Source organism: Pseudophryne corroboree, unplaced genomic scaffold (assembly GCF_028390025.1).
Source record: "Pseudophryne corroboree isolate aPseCor3 unplaced genomic scaffold, aPseCor3.hap2 scaffold_925, whole genome shotgun sequence".
Taxonomy (NCBI): domain Eukaryota; kingdom Metazoa; phylum Chordata; class Amphibia; order Anura; family Myobatrachidae; genus Pseudophryne; species Pseudophryne corroboree.
In genome coordinates, this window is record NW_026970505.1 from 202,501 (window position 1) to 215,000 (window position 12,500).

The following is a 12,500-nucleotide window of genomic DNA, read 5'->3' on the forward strand; positions in this document are numbered from 1 at the left end:
GTACTAACCAGGCCCAACACTGCTTAGCTTCCAAGTTCAGATGAGATTGGGCGTATCCAGTGTGGTGTTGCTGTAGATGAACTTTCTGGTTTCTGTTAGAACTTTTCTACTTCTAACTACTGGTTCATAAATGAATATGTTTGAAAATGGTATGCATCAACAGAACAGTGTTGGCAGTATAAAAATATCTACAGCACCTTGTATTCCCAGGTGGCCTCCCATCCAAGTACTAACCAGGCCCAACACTGCTTAGCTTCCAAGATCAGATGAGATTGGGCGTATCCAGTGTGGTGTGGCTGTAGATGAGCTTTGTGGTTTCTGTTAGAACTTTTCTACTTCTAACTACTGGTTCATAAATGAATACGTTTGAAAATGGAATGCATCAACAGAACGGTGTTGGCAGTATAAAAATATCTACAGCACCTCGTATTCCCAGGTGGTCTCCCATCCAAGAACTAACCAGGCCCAACACTGCTTAGCTTCCAAGATCAGATGAGATTGGGCGTATCCAGTGTGGTGTGGCTGTAGATGAGCTTTGTGGTTTCTGTTAGAACTTTTCTACTTCTAACTACTGGTTCATAAATGAATACGTTTGAAAATGGAATGCATCAACAGAACGGTGTTGGTTGTATAAAAATATCTACATCACCTTGTATTCCCAGGTGGTCTCCCATCCAAGTACTAACCAGGCCCAACACTGCTTAGCTTCCAAGATCAGATGAGATTGGGCGTATCCAGTGTGGTGTGGCTGTAGATGAGCTTTGTGGTTTCTATTAGAACTTTTCTACTTCTAACTACTGGTTCATAAATGAATACGTTTGAAAATGGAATGCATCAACAGAACAGTGTTGGCAGTATAAAAATATCTACAGCACCTTGTATTCCCAGGTGGTCTCCCATCCAAGTACTAACCAGGCCCAACACTGCTTAGCTTCCAAGATCAGATAAGATTGGGCGTATCCAGTGTCGTGTGGCTGTAGATGAACTTTGTGGTTTCTGTTAGAACTTTTCTACTTCTAACTACTGGTTCATAAATGAATACGTTTTAAAATGGAATGCATCAACAGAACGGTGTTGGCAGTATAAAAATATCTACAGCACCTTGTATTCCCAGGTGGTCTCCCATCCAAGTACTAACCAGGCCCAACACTGCTTAGCTTCCAAGATCAGATGAGATTGGGCGTATCCAGTGTCGTGTGGCTGTAGATGAACTTTGTGGTTTCTGTTAGAACTTTTCTACTTCTAACTACTGGTTCATAAATGAATACGTTTTAAAATGGAATGCATCAACAGAACGGTGTTGGCAGTATAAAATTATCTACAGCACCTTGTATTCCCAGGTGGTCTCCCATCCAAGTACTAACCAGGCCCAACACTGCTTAGCTTCCAAGATCAGATGAGATTGGGCGTATCCAGTGTGGTGTGGCTGTAGATGAGCTTTGTGGTTTCTATTAGAACTTTTCTACTTCTAACTACTGGTTCATAAATAAATACGTTTGAAAATGGAATGCATCAACAGAACGGTGTTGGCAGTATAAAAATATCTACAGCACCTTGTATTCCCAGGTGGTCTCCCATCCAAGTACTAACCAGGCCCAACACTGCTTAGCTTCCAAGATCAGATGAGATTGGGCGTATCCAGTGTGTTGTGGCTGTAGATGAGCTTTGTGGTTTCTGTTAGAACTTTTCTACTTCTAACTACTGGTTCATAAATGAATACGTTTGAAAATGGAATGCATCAACAGAACGGTGTTGGCAGTATAAACATATCTACAGCACCTTGTATTCCCAGGTGGTCTCCCATCCAAGTACTAACCAGGCCCAACACTGCTTAGCTTCCAAGTTCAGATGAGATTGGGCGTATCCAGTGTGGTGTTGCTGTAGATGAACTTTCTGGTTTCTGTTAGAACTTTTCTACTTCTAACTACTGGTTCATAAATGAATATGTTTGAAAATGGTATGCATCAACAGAACAGTGTTGGCAGTATAAAAATATCTACAGCACCTTGTATTCCCAGGTGGCCTCCCATCCAAGTACTAACCAGGCCCAACACTGCTTAGCTTCCAAGATCAGATGAGATTGGGCGTATCCAGTGTGGTGTGGCTGTAGATGAGCTTTGTGGTTTCTGTTAGAACTTTTCTACTTCTAACTACTGGTTCATAAATGAATACGTTTGAAAATGGAATGCATCAACAGAACGGTGTTGGCAGTATAAAAATATCTACAGCACCTCGTATTCCCAGGTGGTCTCCCATCCAAGAACTAACCAGGCCCAACACTGCTTAGCTTCCAAGATCAGATGAGATTGGGCGTATCCAGTGTGGTGTGGCTGTAGATGAGCTTTGTGGTTTCTGTTAGAACTTTTCTACTTCTAACTACTGGTTCATAAATGAATACGTTTGAAAATGGAATGCATCAACAGAACGGTGTTGGTTGTATAAAAATATCTACATCACCTTGTATTCCCAGGTGGTCTCCCATCCAAGTACTAACCAGGCCCAACACTGCTTAGCTTCCAAGATCAGATGAGATTGGGCGTATCCAGTGTGGTGTGGCTGTAGAGGAGCTTTGTGGTTTCTATTAGAACTTTTCTACTTCTAACTACTGGTTCATAAATGAATACGTTTGAAAATGGAATGCATCAACAGAACGGTGTTGGCAGTATAAAAATATCTACAGCACCTTGTATTCCCAGGTGGTCTCCCATCCAAGTACTAACCAGGCCCAACACTGCTTAGCTTCCAAGATCAGATAAGATTGGGCGTATCCAGTGTCGTGTGGCTGTAGATGAACTTTGTGGTTTCTGTTAGAACTTTTCTACTTCTAACTACTGGTTCATAAATGAATACGTTTTAAAATGGAATGCATCAACAGAACGGTGTTGGCAGTATAAAATTATCTACAGCACCTTGTATTCCCAGGTGGTCTCCCATCCAAGTACTAACCAGGCCCAACACTGCTTAGCTTCCAAGATCAGATGAGATTGGGCGTATCCAGTGTGGTGTGGCTGTAGATGAGCTTTGTGGTTTCTGTTAGAACTTTTCTACTTCTAACTACTGGTTCATAAATGAATACGTTTGAAAATGGAATGCATCAACAGAACGGTGTTGGTTGTATAAAAATATCTACATCACCTTGTATTCCCAGGTGGTCTCCCATCCAAGTACTAACCAGGCCCAACACTGCTTAGCTTCCAAGATCAGATGAGATTGGGCGTATCCAGTGTGGTGTGGCTGTAGATGAGCTTTGTGGTTTCTATTAGAACTTTTCTACTTCTAACTACTGGTTCATAAATGAATACGTTTGAAAATGGAATGCATCAACAGAACGGTGTTGGCAGTATAAAAATATCTACAGCACCTTGTATTCCCAGGTGGTCTCCCATCCAAGTACTAACCAGGCCCAACACTGCTTAGCTTCCAAGATCAGATGAGATTGGGCGTATCCAGTGTCGTGTGGCTGTAGATGAACTTTGTGGTTTCTGTTAGAACTTTTCTACTTCTAACTACTGGTTCATAAATGAATACGTTTGAAAATGGAATGCATCAACAGAACGGTGTTGGCAGTATAAAAATATCTACAGCACCTTGTATTCCCAGGTGGTCTCCCATCCAAGTACTAACCAGGCCCAACACTGCTTAGCTTCCAAAATCAGATGAGATTGGGCATAACCAGTGTGGTGTGGCTGTAGAAGAGCTTTATGGTTTCTGTTAGTACTTTTCTACTTCTAACTACTGGTTCATAAATGAATACGTTTGAAAATGGAATGCATCAACAGAACGGTGTTGGTAGTATAAAATTATCTACAGCACCTTGTATTCCCAGGTGGTCTCCCATCCAAGTACTAACCAGGCCCAACACTGCTTAGCTTCCAAGATCAGATGAGATTGGGCGCATCCAGTGTGGTGTGGCTGTAGATGAGCTTTATGGCTTCTGTTAGAACTTTTCTACTTCTAACTATTTGTTCATAAATGAATACGTTTGAAAATGGAATACATCAACAGAACGGTGTTGGCAGTATAAAAATATCTACAGCACATTGTATTCCCAGGTGGTCTCCCATCCAAGTACTAACCAGGCCCAATACTGCTTTGCTTCCAAGATCAGATGAGATTGGGCGTATCCACTGTGGTGTGGCTGTAGATGAGCTTTGTGGTTTCTGTTTGAACTTTTCTACTTCTAACTACTGGTTCATAAATGAATACATTTGAAAATTGAATGCATCAACAGAACGGTGTTGGCAGTATAAAAATATCTACAGCACCTTGTATTCCCAGGTGGTCTCCCATCCAAGTACTAACCAGGCCCAACACTGCTTAGCTTCCTAGATCAGATGAGATTGGGCGTATCCAGTGCGGTGTGGCTGTAGATGAGCTTTGTGGTTTCTGTTAGAACTTTTCTACTTCTAACTACTGGTTCATAAATGAATACGTTTGAAAATGGAATGCATCAACAGAACGGTGTTGGCAGTATAAAAATATCTACACCACCTATGTATTCCCAGGTGGTCTCCCATCCAAGTACTAACCAGGCCCAACACTGCTTAGCTTCCAAGATCAGATGAGATTGGGCATATCCAGTGTGGTGTAGCTGTAGAAGAGCTTTATGGTTTCGGTTAGTACTTTTCTACTTCTAACTACTGGTTCATAAATGAATACGTTTGAAAATGGAATGCATCAACAGAACGGTGTTGGTAGTATAAAAATATCTACAGCACCTCGTATTTCCAGGTGGTCTCCCATCCAAGTACTAACCAGGCCCAACATTGCTTAGCTTCCAAGATCAGATGAGATTGGGCGTATCCAGTATAGTGTTGCTGTAGATGAATTTCTGGTTTCTGTTAGAACTTTTCTACTTCTAACTACTAGTTCATAAATGAATAAGTTTTAAAATGGAATGCATCAACAGAACGGTGTTGGCAGTATAAAAATATTTACAGCACCTCGTAATCCCAGGTGGTCTCCCATCCAAGAACTAACCAGGCCCAACACTGCTTAGCTTCCAAGATCAGATGAGATTGGGCGTATCCAGTGTGGTGTGGCTGTAGATGAGCTTTGTGGTTTCTGTTAGAACTTTTCTACTTCTAACTACTGGTTCATAAATGAATACGTTTGAAAATGGAATGCATCAACAGAACGGTGTTGGTTGTATAAAAATATCTACATCACCTTGTATTCCCAGGTGGTCTCCCATCAAAGTACTAACCAGGCCCAACACTGCTTAGCTTCCAAGATCAGATGAGATTGGGCGTATCCAGTGTGGTGTAGCTGTAGATGAGCTTTGTGGTTTCTGTTAGAACTTTTCTACTTCTAACTACTGGTTCATAAATGAATACGTTTGAAAATGGAATGCATCAACAGAACGGTGTTGGCAGTATAAAAATATCTACAGCACCTTGTATTCCCAGGTGGTCTCCCATCCAAGTACTAACCAGGCCCAACACTGCTTAGCTTCCAAGATCAGATGAGATTGGGCGTATCCAGTGTCGTGTGGCTGTAGATGAACTTTGTGGTTTCTGTTAGAACTTTTCTACTTCTAACTACTGGTTCATAAATGAATACGTTTTAAAATGGAATGCATCAACAGAACGGTGTTGGCAGTATAAAATTATCTACAGCACCTTGTATTCCCAGGTGGTCTCCCATCCAAGTACTAACCAGGCCCAACACTGCTTAGCTTCCAAGATCAGATGAGATTGGGCGTATCCAGTGTGGTGTGGCTGTAGATGAACTTTATGGTTTCTGTTAGAACTTTTCTACTTCTAACTACTGGTTCATAAATGAATACGTTTGAAAATGGAATGCATCAACAGAACGGTGTTGGCAGTATAAAAATATCTACAGCACCTTGTATTCCCAGGTGGTCTCCCATCCAAGTACTAACCAGGCCCAACACTGCTTAGCTTCCAAGATCAGATGAGATTGGGCGTATCCAGTGTGCTGTGGCTGTAGATGAGCTTTGTGGTTTCTGTTAGAACTTTTCTACTTCTAACTACTGGTTCATAAATGAATACGTTTGAAAATGGAATGCATCAACAGAACGGTGTTGGCAGTATAAAAATATCTACAGCACCTTGTATTCCCAGGTGGTCTCCCATCCAAGTACTAACCAGGCCCAACACTGCTTAGCTTCCAAGATCAGATGAGATTGGGCGTATCCAGTTTGGTGTGGCTGTAGATGAGCTTTATGGTTTCTGTTAGAACTTTTCTACTTCTAACTACTGGTTCATAAATGAATACGTTTGAAAATGGAATGCATCAACAGAACGGTGTTGGTTGTATAAAAATATCTACAGCACCTTGTATTCCCAGGTGGTCTCCCATCCAAGTACTAACCAGGCCCAACACTGCTTAGCTTCCAAGATCAGATGAGATTGGGCGTATCCAGTTTGGTGTAGCTGTAGATGAGCTTTATGGTTTCTGTTAGAACTTTTCTACTTCTAACTACTGGTTCATAAATGAATACGTTTGAAAATGGAATGCATCAACAGAACGGTGTTGGTTGTATAAAAATATCTACATCACCTTGTATTCCCAGGTGGTCTCCCATCCAAGTACTAACCAGGCCCAACACTGCTTAGCTTCCAAGATCAGATGAGATTGGGCGTATCCAGTGTGGTGTGGCTGTAGATGAGCTTTGTGGTTTCTGTTAGAACTTTTCTACTTCTAACTACTGGTTCATAAATGAATACGTTTGAAAATGGAATGCATCAACAGAACGGTGTTGGCAGTATAAAAATATCTACAGCACCTTGTATTCCCAGGTGGTCTACCATCCAAGTACTAACCAGGCCCAACACTGCTTAGCTTCCAAGATCAGATGAGATTGGGCGTATCCAGTTTGGTGTGGCTGTAGATGAGCTTTATGGTTTCTGTTAGAACTTTTCTACTTCTAACTACTGGTTCATAAATGAATACGTTTGAAAATGGAATGCATCAACAGAACGGTGTTGGTTGTATAAAAATATCTACAGCACCTTGTATTCCCAGGTGGTCTCCCATCCAAGTACTAACCAGGCCCAACACTGCTTAGCTTCCAAGATCAGATGAGATTGGGCGTATCCAGTTTGGTGTGGCTGTAGATGAGCTTTATGGTTTCTGTTAGAACTTTTCTACTTCTAACTACTGGTTCATAAATGAATACGTTTGAAAATGGAATGTATCAACAGAACGGTGTTGGTTGTATAAAAATATCTACATCACCTTGTATTCCCAGGTGGTCTCCCACCCAAGTACTAACCAGGCCCAACACTGCTTAGCTTCCAAGATCAGATGAGATTGGGCGTATCCAGTGTGGTGAGGCTGTAGATGAGCTTTGTTGTTTCTGTTAGAACTTTTCTACTTCTAACTACTGGTTCATAAATGAATACGTTTGAAAATGGAATGCATCAACAGAACGGTGTTGGCAGTATAAAAATATCTACAGCACCTTGTAGTCCCAGGTGGTCTCCCATCCAAGTACTAACCAGGCCCAACACTGCTTAGCTTCCAAAATCAGATGAGATTGGGCATAACCAATGTGGTGTGGCTGTAGAAGAGCTTTATGGTTTCTGTTAGTACTTTTCTACTTCTAACTACTGGTTCATAAATGAATACGTTTGAAAATGGAATGCATCAACAGAACGGTGTTGGTAGTATAAAATTATCTACAGCACTTTGTATTCCCAGGTGGTCTCCCATCCAAGTACTAACCAGGCCCAACACTGCTTAGCTTCCAAGATCAGATGAGATTGGGCGTATCCAGTGTGGTGTGGCTGTAGATGAGCTTTATGGCTTCTGTTAGAACTTTTCTACTTCTAACTACTGGTTCATAAATGAATACGTTTGAAAATGGAATGCATCAACAGAACGGTGTTGGCAGTATAAAAATATCTACAGCACCTTGTATTCCCAGGTGGTCTCCCATCCAAGTACTAACCAGGCCCAACACTGCTTAGCTTCCAAGATCAGATGAGATTGGGCATATCCAGTGTGGTGTTGCTGTAGATGAACTTTCTGGTTTCTGTTAGAACTTTTCTACTGCTAACTACTAGTTCATAAATGAATACGTTTTAAAATGGAATGCATCAACAGAACGGTGTTGGCAGTATAAAAATATCTACAGCACCTCGTATTCCCAGGTGGTCTCCCATCCAAGAACTAACCAGGCCCAACACTGCTTAGCTTCCAAGATCAGATGAGATTGGGCGTATCCAGTGTGGTGTGGCTGTAGATGAGCTTTGTGGTTTCTGTTAGAACTTTTCTACTTCTAACTACTGGTTCATAAATGAATACGTTTGAAAATGGAATGCATCAACAGAACGGTGTTGGTTGTATAAAAATATCTACATCACCTTGTATTCCCAGGTGGTCTCCCATCCAAGTACTAACCAGGCCCAACACTGCTTAGCTTCCAAGATCAGATGAGATTGGGCGTATCCAGTGTGGTGTGGCTGTAGATGAGCTTTGGGGTTTCTGTTAGAACTTTTCTACTTCTAACTACTGGTTCATAAATGAATACGTTTGAAAATGGAATGCATCAACAGAACGGTGTTGGCAGTATAAAAATATCTACAGCACCTTGTATTCCCAGGTGGTCTCCCATCCAAGTACTAACCAGGCCCAACACTGCTTAGCTTCCAAGATCAGATGAGATTGGGCGTATCCAGTGTCGTGTGGCTGTAGATGAACTTTGTGGTTTCTGTTAGAACTTTTCTACTTCTAACTACTGGTTCATAAATGAATACGTTTTAAAATGGAATGCATCAACAGAACGGTGTTGGCAGTATAAAATTATCTACAGCACCTTGTATTCCCAGGTGGTCTCCCATCCAAGTACTAACCAGGCCCAACACTGCTTAGCTTCCAAGATCAGATGAGATTGGGCGTATCCAGTGTGGTGTGGCTTTAGATGAGCTTTGTGGTTTCTGTTAGAACTTTTCTACTTCTAACTACTGGTTCATAAATAAATACGTTTGAAAATGGAATGCATCAACAGAACGGTGTTGGCAGTATAAAAATATCTACAGCACCTTGTATTCCAAGGTGGTCTCCCATCCAAGTACTAACCAGGCCCAACACTGCTTAGCTTCCAAGATCAGATGAGATTGGGCGTATCCAGTGTGGTGTGGCTGTAGATGAGCTTTGTGGTTTCTGTTAGAACTTTTCTACTTCTAACTACTGGTTCATAAATGAATACGTTTGAAAATGGAATGCATCAACAGAACGGTGTTGGCAGTATAAACATATCTACAGCACCTTGTATTCCCAGGTGGTCTCCCATCCAAGTACTAACCAGGCCCAACACTGCTTAGCTTCCAAGTTCAGATGAGATTGGGCGTATCCAGTGTGGTGTTGCTGTAGATGAACTTTCTGGTTTCTGTTAGAACTTTTCTACTTCTAACTACTGGTTCATAAATGAATATGTTTGAAAATGGTATGCATCAACAGAACAGTGTTGGCAGTATAAAAATATCTACAGCACCTTGTATTCCCAGGTGGCCTCCCATCCAAGTACTAACCAGGCCCAACACTGCTTAGCTTCCAAGATCAGATGAGATTGGGCGTATCCAGTGTGGTGTGGCTGTAGATGAGCTTTGTGGTTTCTGTTAGAACTTTTCTACTTCTAACTACTGGTTCATAAATGAATACGTTTGAAAATGGAATGCATCAACAGAACGGTGTTGGCAGTATAAAAATATCTACAGCACCTCGTATTCCCAGGTGGTCTCCCATCCAAGAACTAACCAGGCCCAACACTGCTTAGCTTCCAAGATCAGATGAGATTGGGCGTATCCAGTGTGGTGTGGCTGTAGATGAGCTTTGAGGTTTCTGTTAGAACTTTTCTACTTCTAACTACTGGTTCATAAATGAATACGTTTGAAAATGGAATGCATCAACAGAACGGTGTTGGTTGTATAAAAATATCTACATCACCTTGTATTCCCAGGTGGTCTCCCATCCAAGTACTAACCAGGCCCAACACTGCTTAGCTTCCAAGATCAGATGAGATTGGGCGTATCCAGTGTGGTGTGGCTGTAGATGAGCTTTGTGGTTTCTATTAGAACTTTTCTACTTCTAACTACTGGTTCATAAATGAATACGTTTGAAAATGGAATGCATCAACAGAACAGTGTTGGCAGTATAAAAATATCTACAGCACCTTGTATTCCCAGGTGGTCTCCCATCCAAGTACTAACCAGGCCCAACACTGCTTAGCTTCCAAGATCAGATAAGATTGGGCGTATCCAGTGTCGTGTGGCTGTAGATGAACTTTGTGGTTTCTGTTAGAACTTTTCTACTTCTAACTACTGGTTCATAAATGAATACGTTTTAAAATGGAATGCATCAACAGAACGGTGTTGGCAGTATAAAAATATCTACAGCACCTTGTATTCCCAGGTGGTCTCCCATCCAAGTACTAACCAAGCCCAACACTGCTTAGCTTCCAAGATCAGATGAGATTGGGCGTATCCAGTGTCGTGTGGCTGTAGATGAACTTTGTGGTTTCTGTTAGAACTTTTCTACTTCTAACTACTGGTTCATAAATGAATACGTTTTAAAATGGAATGCATCAACAGAACGGTGTTGGCAGTATAAAATTATCTACAGCACCTTGTATTCCCAGGTGGTCTCCCATCCAAGTACTAACCAGGCCCAACACTGCTTAGCTTCCAAGATCAGATGAGATTGGGCGTATCCAGTGTGGTGTGGCTGTAGATGAGCTTTGTGGTTTCTGTTAGAACTTTTCTACTTCTAACTACTGGTTCATAAATAAATACGTTTGAAAATGGAATGCATCAACAGAACGGTGTTGGCAGTATAAAAATATCTACAGCACCTTGTATTCCCAGGTGGTCTCCCATCCAAGTACTAACCAGGCCCAACACTGCTTAGCTTCCAAGATCAGATGAGATTGGGCGTATCCAGTGTGGTGTGGCTGTAGATGAGCTTTGTGGTTTCTGTTAGAACTTTTCTACTTCTAACTACTGGTTCATAAATGAATACGTTTGAAAATGGAATGCATCAACAGAACGGTGTTGGCAGTATAAACATATCTACAGCACCTTGTATTCCCAGGTGGTCTCCCATCCAAGTACTAACCAGGCCCAACACTGCTTAGCTTCCAAGTTCAGATGAGATTGGGCGTATCCAGTGTGGTGTTGCTGTAGATGAACTTTCTGGTTTCTGTTAGAACTTTTCTACTTCTAACTACTGGTTCATAAATGAATATGTTTGAAAATGGTATGCATCAACAGAACAGTGTTGGCAGTATAAAAATATCTACAGCACCTTGTATTCCCAGGTGGCCTCCCATCCAAGTACTAACCAGGCCCAACACTGCTTAGCTTCCAAGATCAGATGAGATTGGGCGTATCCAGTGTGGTGTGGCTGTAGATGAGCTTTGTGGTTTCTGTTAGAACTTTTCTACTTCTAACTACTGGTTCATAAATGAATACGTTTGAAAATGGAATGCATCAACAGAACGGTGTTGGCAGTATAAAAATATCTACAGCACCTCGTATTCCCAGGTGGTCTCCCATCCAAGAACTAACCAGGCCCAACACTGCTTAGCTTCCAAGATCAGATGAGATTGGGCGTATCCAGTGTGGTGTGGCTGTAGATGAGCTTTGTGGTTTCTGTTAGAACTTTTCTACTTCTAACTACTGGTTCATAAATGAATACGTTTGAAAATGGAATGCATCAACAGAACGGTGTTGGTTGTATAAAAATATCTACATCACCTTGTATTCCCAGGTGGTCTCCCATCCAAGTACTAACCAGGCCCAACACTGCTTAGCTTCCAAGATCAGATGAGATTGGGCGTATCCAGTGTGGTGTGGCTGTAGAGGAGCTTTGTGGTTTCTATTAGAACTTTTCTACTTCTAACTACTGGTTCATAAATGAATACGTTTGAAAATGGAATGCATCAACAGAACGGTGTTGGCAGTATAAAAATATCTACAGCACCTTGTATTCCCAGGTGGTCTCCCATCCAAGTACTAACCAGGCCCAACACTGCTTAGCTTCCAAGATCAGATAAGATTGGGCGTATCCAGTGTCGTGTGGCTGTAGATGAACTTTGTGGTTTCTGTTAGAACTTTTCTACTTCTAACTACTGGTTCATAAATGAATACGTTTTAAAATGGAATGCATCAACAGAACGGTGTTGGCAGTATAAAATTATCTACAGCACCTTGTATTCCCAGGTGGTCTCCCATCCAAGTACTAACCAGGCCCAACACTGCTTAGCTTCCAAGATCAGATGAGATTGGGCGTATCCAGTGTGGTGTGGCTGTAGATGAGCTTTGTTGTTTCTGTTAGAACTTTTCTACTTCTAACTACTGGTTCATAAATGAATACGTTTGAAAATGGAATGCATCAACAGAACGGTGTTGGTTGTATAAAAATATCTACATCACCTTGTATTCCCAGGTGGTCTCCCATCCAAGTACTAACCAGGCCCAACACTGCTTAGCTTCCAAGATCAGATGAGATTGGGCGTATCCAGTGTGGTGTGG

General features: G+C 41.7%; 46 non-coding genes and 10 pseudogenes across 46 annotated transcripts in view; all 56 read right to left on the reverse strand.

Moving 5' to 3' along the window:
- LOC135046939 (5S ribosomal RNA) overlaps positions 1-78 on the reverse strand; it is a 119-nt gene extending 41 nt beyond the window's left edge. Inside the window, exon 1 of the ribosomal RNA XR_010239014.1 lies at positions 1-78. This exon is cut by the window's left edge and continues 41 nt beyond it. This is a non-coding gene — a ribosomal RNA (5S ribosomal RNA).
- A 107-nt stretch (positions 79-185) lies between these two features.
- On the reverse strand, positions 186-304 carry LOC135047073 (5S ribosomal RNA). Its single transcript, XR_010239145.1, has one exon. It is a non-coding gene; the product is annotated as a 5S ribosomal RNA (ribosomal RNA).
- Positions 305-411: 107 nt separating this feature from the next.
- On the reverse strand, positions 412-530 carry LOC135047135 (5S ribosomal RNA). Its single transcript, XR_010239205.1, has one exon. It is a non-coding gene; the product is annotated as a 5S ribosomal RNA (ribosomal RNA).
- Positions 531-637: 107 nt separating this feature from the next.
- LOC135047233 (5S ribosomal RNA) lies at positions 638-756 on the reverse strand. The gene has a single exon (XR_010239298.1). It is a non-coding gene; the product is annotated as a 5S ribosomal RNA (ribosomal RNA).
- A 107-nt stretch (positions 757-863) lies between these two features.
- Positions 864-982, reverse strand: LOC135046588 (5S ribosomal RNA; annotated as a pseudogene).
- A 107-nt stretch (positions 983-1,089) lies between these two features.
- Positions 1,090-1,208, reverse strand: LOC135047316 (5S ribosomal RNA). Its single transcript, XR_010239377.1, has one exon. It is a non-coding gene; the product is annotated as a 5S ribosomal RNA (ribosomal RNA).
- A 107-nt stretch (positions 1,209-1,315) lies between these two features.
- On the reverse strand, positions 1,316-1,434 carry LOC135046888 (5S ribosomal RNA). Its single transcript, XR_010238965.1, has one exon. It is a non-coding gene; the product is annotated as a 5S ribosomal RNA (ribosomal RNA).
- A 107-nt stretch (positions 1,435-1,541) lies between these two features.
- Positions 1,542-1,660, reverse strand: LOC135046367 (5S ribosomal RNA). The gene has a single exon (XR_010238682.1). It is a non-coding gene; the product is annotated as a 5S ribosomal RNA (ribosomal RNA).
- Positions 1,661-1,767: 107 nt separating this feature from the next.
- LOC135046940 (5S ribosomal RNA) lies at positions 1,768-1,886 on the reverse strand. The gene has a single exon (XR_010239015.1). It is a non-coding gene; the product is annotated as a 5S ribosomal RNA (ribosomal RNA).
- Positions 1,887-1,993: 107 nt separating this feature from the next.
- LOC135047074 (5S ribosomal RNA) lies at positions 1,994-2,112 on the reverse strand. Its single transcript, XR_010239146.1, has one exon. It is a non-coding gene; the product is annotated as a 5S ribosomal RNA (ribosomal RNA).
- A 107-nt stretch (positions 2,113-2,219) lies between these two features.
- On the reverse strand, positions 2,220-2,338 carry LOC135047136 (5S ribosomal RNA). Its single transcript, XR_010239206.1, has one exon. It is a non-coding gene; the product is annotated as a 5S ribosomal RNA (ribosomal RNA).
- Positions 2,339-2,445: 107 nt separating this feature from the next.
- On the reverse strand, positions 2,446-2,564 carry LOC135046527 (5S ribosomal RNA). Its single transcript, XR_010238840.1, has one exon. It is a non-coding gene; the product is annotated as a 5S ribosomal RNA (ribosomal RNA).
- Positions 2,565-2,671: 107 nt separating this feature from the next.
- LOC135046589 (5S ribosomal RNA) lies at positions 2,672-2,790 on the reverse strand (annotated as a pseudogene).
- Positions 2,791-2,897: 107 nt separating this feature from the next.
- LOC135046889 (5S ribosomal RNA) lies at positions 2,898-3,016 on the reverse strand. Its single transcript, XR_010238966.1, has one exon. It is a non-coding gene; the product is annotated as a 5S ribosomal RNA (ribosomal RNA).
- A 107-nt stretch (positions 3,017-3,123) lies between these two features.
- Positions 3,124-3,242, reverse strand: LOC135047234 (5S ribosomal RNA). The gene has a single exon (XR_010239299.1). It is a non-coding gene; the product is annotated as a 5S ribosomal RNA (ribosomal RNA).
- A 107-nt stretch (positions 3,243-3,349) lies between these two features.
- On the reverse strand, positions 3,350-3,468 carry LOC135047317 (5S ribosomal RNA). The gene has a single exon (XR_010239378.1). It is a non-coding gene; the product is annotated as a 5S ribosomal RNA (ribosomal RNA).
- Positions 3,469-3,575: 107 nt separating this feature from the next.
- On the reverse strand, positions 3,576-3,694 carry LOC135046610 (5S ribosomal RNA; annotated as a pseudogene).
- A 107-nt stretch (positions 3,695-3,801) lies between these two features.
- On the reverse strand, positions 3,802-3,920 carry LOC135046839 (5S ribosomal RNA). The gene has a single exon (XR_010238923.1). It is a non-coding gene; the product is annotated as a 5S ribosomal RNA (ribosomal RNA).
- Positions 3,921-4,027: 107 nt separating this feature from the next.
- Positions 4,028-4,146, reverse strand: LOC135046774 (5S ribosomal RNA; annotated as a pseudogene).
- A 107-nt stretch (positions 4,147-4,253) lies between these two features.
- LOC135047298 (5S ribosomal RNA) lies at positions 4,254-4,372 on the reverse strand. Its single transcript, XR_010239360.1, has one exon. It is a non-coding gene; the product is annotated as a 5S ribosomal RNA (ribosomal RNA).
- A 107-nt stretch (positions 4,373-4,479) lies between these two features.
- LOC135046761 (5S ribosomal RNA) lies at positions 4,480-4,599 on the reverse strand (annotated as a pseudogene).
- Positions 4,600-4,706: 107 nt separating this feature from the next.
- LOC135046740 (5S ribosomal RNA) lies at positions 4,707-4,825 on the reverse strand (annotated as a pseudogene).
- A 106-nt stretch (positions 4,826-4,931) lies between these two features.
- LOC135046707 (5S ribosomal RNA) lies at positions 4,932-5,050 on the reverse strand (annotated as a pseudogene).
- A 107-nt stretch (positions 5,051-5,157) lies between these two features.
- On the reverse strand, positions 5,158-5,276 carry LOC135046476 (5S ribosomal RNA). Its single transcript, XR_010238791.1, has one exon. It is a non-coding gene; the product is annotated as a 5S ribosomal RNA (ribosomal RNA).
- Positions 5,277-5,383: 107 nt separating this feature from the next.
- On the reverse strand, positions 5,384-5,502 carry LOC135047318 (5S ribosomal RNA). The gene has a single exon (XR_010239379.1). It is a non-coding gene; the product is annotated as a 5S ribosomal RNA (ribosomal RNA).
- Positions 5,503-5,609: 107 nt separating this feature from the next.
- On the reverse strand, positions 5,610-5,728 carry LOC135046890 (5S ribosomal RNA). The gene has a single exon (XR_010238967.1). It is a non-coding gene; the product is annotated as a 5S ribosomal RNA (ribosomal RNA).
- A 107-nt stretch (positions 5,729-5,835) lies between these two features.
- LOC135046335 (5S ribosomal RNA) lies at positions 5,836-5,954 on the reverse strand. Its single transcript, XR_010238650.1, has one exon. It is a non-coding gene; the product is annotated as a 5S ribosomal RNA (ribosomal RNA).
- A 107-nt stretch (positions 5,955-6,061) lies between these two features.
- Positions 6,062-6,180, reverse strand: LOC135047187 (5S ribosomal RNA). The gene has a single exon (XR_010239255.1). It is a non-coding gene; the product is annotated as a 5S ribosomal RNA (ribosomal RNA).
- A 107-nt stretch (positions 6,181-6,287) lies between these two features.
- LOC135046384 (5S ribosomal RNA) lies at positions 6,288-6,406 on the reverse strand. Its single transcript, XR_010238699.1, has one exon. It is a non-coding gene; the product is annotated as a 5S ribosomal RNA (ribosomal RNA).
- Positions 6,407-6,513: 107 nt separating this feature from the next.
- On the reverse strand, positions 6,514-6,632 carry LOC135047235 (5S ribosomal RNA). The gene has a single exon (XR_010239300.1). It is a non-coding gene; the product is annotated as a 5S ribosomal RNA (ribosomal RNA).
- A 107-nt stretch (positions 6,633-6,739) lies between these two features.
- On the reverse strand, positions 6,740-6,858 carry LOC135046500 (5S ribosomal RNA). The gene has a single exon (XR_010238813.1). It is a non-coding gene; the product is annotated as a 5S ribosomal RNA (ribosomal RNA).
- A 107-nt stretch (positions 6,859-6,965) lies between these two features.
- On the reverse strand, positions 6,966-7,084 carry LOC135047189 (5S ribosomal RNA). The gene has a single exon (XR_010239256.1). It is a non-coding gene; the product is annotated as a 5S ribosomal RNA (ribosomal RNA).
- A 107-nt stretch (positions 7,085-7,191) lies between these two features.
- On the reverse strand, positions 7,192-7,310 carry LOC135046543 (5S ribosomal RNA). Its single transcript, XR_010238855.1, has one exon. It is a non-coding gene; the product is annotated as a 5S ribosomal RNA (ribosomal RNA).
- A 107-nt stretch (positions 7,311-7,417) lies between these two features.
- On the reverse strand, positions 7,418-7,536 carry LOC135046782 (5S ribosomal RNA; annotated as a pseudogene).
- Positions 7,537-7,643: 107 nt separating this feature from the next.
- On the reverse strand, positions 7,644-7,762 carry LOC135047251 (5S ribosomal RNA). Its single transcript, XR_010239314.1, has one exon. It is a non-coding gene; the product is annotated as a 5S ribosomal RNA (ribosomal RNA).
- Positions 7,763-7,869: 107 nt separating this feature from the next.
- LOC135047203 (5S ribosomal RNA) lies at positions 7,870-7,988 on the reverse strand. Its single transcript, XR_010239270.1, has one exon. It is a non-coding gene; the product is annotated as a 5S ribosomal RNA (ribosomal RNA).
- Positions 7,989-8,095: 107 nt separating this feature from the next.
- On the reverse strand, positions 8,096-8,214 carry LOC135047137 (5S ribosomal RNA). Its single transcript, XR_010239207.1, has one exon. It is a non-coding gene; the product is annotated as a 5S ribosomal RNA (ribosomal RNA).
- A 107-nt stretch (positions 8,215-8,321) lies between these two features.
- On the reverse strand, positions 8,322-8,440 carry LOC135047237 (5S ribosomal RNA). The gene has a single exon (XR_010239301.1). It is a non-coding gene; the product is annotated as a 5S ribosomal RNA (ribosomal RNA).
- A 107-nt stretch (positions 8,441-8,547) lies between these two features.
- LOC135047319 (5S ribosomal RNA) lies at positions 8,548-8,666 on the reverse strand. Its single transcript, XR_010239380.1, has one exon. It is a non-coding gene; the product is annotated as a 5S ribosomal RNA (ribosomal RNA).
- A 107-nt stretch (positions 8,667-8,773) lies between these two features.
- LOC135046353 (5S ribosomal RNA) lies at positions 8,774-8,892 on the reverse strand. Its single transcript, XR_010238668.1, has one exon. It is a non-coding gene; the product is annotated as a 5S ribosomal RNA (ribosomal RNA).
- Positions 8,893-8,999: 107 nt separating this feature from the next.
- Positions 9,000-9,118, reverse strand: LOC135047094 (5S ribosomal RNA). Its single transcript, XR_010239166.1, has one exon. It is a non-coding gene; the product is annotated as a 5S ribosomal RNA (ribosomal RNA).
- Positions 9,119-9,225: 107 nt separating this feature from the next.
- On the reverse strand, positions 9,226-9,344 carry LOC135046941 (5S ribosomal RNA). The gene has a single exon (XR_010239016.1). It is a non-coding gene; the product is annotated as a 5S ribosomal RNA (ribosomal RNA).
- A 107-nt stretch (positions 9,345-9,451) lies between these two features.
- LOC135047075 (5S ribosomal RNA) lies at positions 9,452-9,570 on the reverse strand. The gene has a single exon (XR_010239147.1). It is a non-coding gene; the product is annotated as a 5S ribosomal RNA (ribosomal RNA).
- A 107-nt stretch (positions 9,571-9,677) lies between these two features.
- On the reverse strand, positions 9,678-9,796 carry LOC135047139 (5S ribosomal RNA). The gene has a single exon (XR_010239209.1). It is a non-coding gene; the product is annotated as a 5S ribosomal RNA (ribosomal RNA).
- Positions 9,797-9,903: 107 nt separating this feature from the next.
- Positions 9,904-10,022, reverse strand: LOC135047238 (5S ribosomal RNA). Its single transcript, XR_010239302.1, has one exon. It is a non-coding gene; the product is annotated as a 5S ribosomal RNA (ribosomal RNA).
- A 107-nt stretch (positions 10,023-10,129) lies between these two features.
- LOC135046590 (5S ribosomal RNA) lies at positions 10,130-10,248 on the reverse strand (annotated as a pseudogene).
- Positions 10,249-10,355: 107 nt separating this feature from the next.
- On the reverse strand, positions 10,356-10,474 carry LOC135046455 (5S ribosomal RNA). Its single transcript, XR_010238770.1, has one exon. It is a non-coding gene; the product is annotated as a 5S ribosomal RNA (ribosomal RNA).
- A 107-nt stretch (positions 10,475-10,581) lies between these two features.
- Positions 10,582-10,700, reverse strand: LOC135046891 (5S ribosomal RNA). The gene has a single exon (XR_010238968.1). It is a non-coding gene; the product is annotated as a 5S ribosomal RNA (ribosomal RNA).
- A 107-nt stretch (positions 10,701-10,807) lies between these two features.
- Positions 10,808-10,926, reverse strand: LOC135046892 (5S ribosomal RNA). Its single transcript, XR_010238969.1, has one exon. It is a non-coding gene; the product is annotated as a 5S ribosomal RNA (ribosomal RNA).
- Positions 10,927-11,033: 107 nt separating this feature from the next.
- On the reverse strand, positions 11,034-11,152 carry LOC135046942 (5S ribosomal RNA). Its single transcript, XR_010239017.1, has one exon. It is a non-coding gene; the product is annotated as a 5S ribosomal RNA (ribosomal RNA).
- A 107-nt stretch (positions 11,153-11,259) lies between these two features.
- Positions 11,260-11,378, reverse strand: LOC135047076 (5S ribosomal RNA). The gene has a single exon (XR_010239148.1). It is a non-coding gene; the product is annotated as a 5S ribosomal RNA (ribosomal RNA).
- A 107-nt stretch (positions 11,379-11,485) lies between these two features.
- On the reverse strand, positions 11,486-11,604 carry LOC135047140 (5S ribosomal RNA). Its single transcript, XR_010239210.1, has one exon. It is a non-coding gene; the product is annotated as a 5S ribosomal RNA (ribosomal RNA).
- Positions 11,605-11,711: 107 nt separating this feature from the next.
- Positions 11,712-11,830, reverse strand: LOC135046528 (5S ribosomal RNA). The gene has a single exon (XR_010238841.1). It is a non-coding gene; the product is annotated as a 5S ribosomal RNA (ribosomal RNA).
- Positions 11,831-11,937: 107 nt separating this feature from the next.
- LOC135046591 (5S ribosomal RNA) lies at positions 11,938-12,056 on the reverse strand (annotated as a pseudogene).
- A 107-nt stretch (positions 12,057-12,163) lies between these two features.
- LOC135046894 (5S ribosomal RNA) lies at positions 12,164-12,282 on the reverse strand. Its single transcript, XR_010238970.1, has one exon. It is a non-coding gene; the product is annotated as a 5S ribosomal RNA (ribosomal RNA).
- Positions 12,283-12,389: 107 nt separating this feature from the next.
- Positions 12,390-12,500, reverse strand: part of LOC135047239 (5S ribosomal RNA) — a 119-nt gene continuing 8 nt past the window's right edge. Inside the window, exon 1 of the ribosomal RNA XR_010239303.1 lies at positions 12,390-12,500. This exon is cut by the window's right edge and continues 8 nt beyond it. This is a non-coding gene — a ribosomal RNA (5S ribosomal RNA).